This window comes from Anser brachyrhynchus (genome assembly GCF_964034855.1).
Source record: "Anser brachyrhynchus genome assembly, contig: SCAFFOLD_384, whole genome shotgun sequence".
NCBI classification, from domain to species: Eukaryota; Metazoa; Chordata; class Aves; order Anseriformes; family Anatidae; genus Anser; species Anser brachyrhynchus.
Window position 1 is genome coordinate 85,828 of NW_027664025.1, and position 1,739 is coordinate 87,566.

Genomic DNA, 1,739 nt, shown 5'->3' on the forward strand with positions numbered 1-1,739 from the left:
AGCAATACTAGCCTGGAAAACGGAGGAGAATCCCACAGTGAATGAAGTGACTAAAATACTCCGGCAGTACGAAGGAAATCTCTCCTCTTCCCTAAAGGCCTGTGTCTCAGCTGTGGAGAAACTCTCTGAAGAGGTCCACCAACTTAAAGAGAATTTATCTTCCCCTCCACCTGAACGAACCAGTGTCCACCAGCTAAAAGAGAATGCTTTAGAGAAACTTTCTGAAAAGATCCACCAACTTGAAGAAAGATTATCTTCCCCTTCACCTGAACGAACCAGTGTCCACCAGCTAAAAGAGAATGCTTTGGAGAAACTTTCTGAAAAGATCCACCAACTTGAAGAAAGATTATCTTCCCCTTCACCTGAACGAACCAGTGTCCACCAGCTAAAAGAGAATGCTTTGGAGAAACTTTCTGAAAAGATCCACCAACTTGAAGAAAGATTATCTTCCCCTTCACCTGAACGAACTAGTGTCCACCAGCTAAAAGAGAATACCTTGGAGAAACTTTCTGAAGAGATCCACCAACTTAAAGAGAGTTTATTTTCCTCCCCACCTGTACAAACCAGTGTCTCAGCTATTAGGGGTAAACGTTCATCTATGCAAGGAAGACAATATGGTGGGCACACACACCGCGCCACCCTGTGGTTTTACCTACGTGACCATGGAGAGGACATGAGAAAATGGGATGGAAAATCTACTGCGACCCTAGAGGCACGGGTACGTGAATTGCAAAGGAAAACAATTGGGAAAAAGGAGTTCTCTGAAAGGTTTGCTGCTCCAACTTCCAGCAGGCAGTCCTTTAAACACAGAAATGAAGATTCTGACCAGGACTAGAGGGGCCCTGCCTCCAGCCAGGGGGAGGAAAGGGACAATCGAGTTTATTGGACTGTGTGGATTCGATGGCCTGGCACGTCAGACGCACAGAAGTATAAGGCTTTGGTAGACACCGGTGCACAATGTACTCTAATGCCATCAAGCTATAAAGGGCCAGAGCCCATCTGTATTTATGGTGTGACGGGGGGATCCCAGCAGTTAACTGTATTGGAGGCTGAAGTGAGTCTAACCGGTAATGAGTGGCAAAAGCACCGTATTGTGACTGGCCCAGATGCTCCGTGCATCCTTGGCATAGACTATCTTAGAAGAGGATATTTCAAGGACCCAAAAGGGTTCCGCTGGGCTTTTGGCATAGCTGCTTTGGAGACAGAGGACATTAAACAGTTGTCTACCTTGCCTGGTCTCTCAGAGGACCCTTCTGTTGTGGGGTTGCTGAGGGTTGAAGAACAGCAAGTGCCGATCGCTACCACAACTGTGCACCGGCGGCAATATCGCACCAACCGAGACTCCCTGAGTCCCATCCATAAGCTAATTCGTCAACTGGAGAGCCAAGGAGTGATCAGCAAGACTCATTCACCTTTTAATAGTCCCATATGGCCAGTGCGAAAGTCTAATGGTGAGTGGAGACTAACAGTGGACTATCGTGGCCTGAACGAAGTCACGCCACCACTGAGTGCTGCAGTGCCGGACATGCTAGAACTCCAGTATGAACTGGAATCAAAGGCAGCCAAGTGGTATGCCACAATTGATATCGCTAATGCATTTTTCTCCATCCCTCTAGCAGCACAGTGCAGGCCACAGTTTGCTTTCACTTGGAGGGGAGTCCAATATACTTGGAATCGGCTGCCCCAGGGGTGGAAACACAGCCCTACCATTTGCCATGGACTGATCCAGTCTGCGCTGG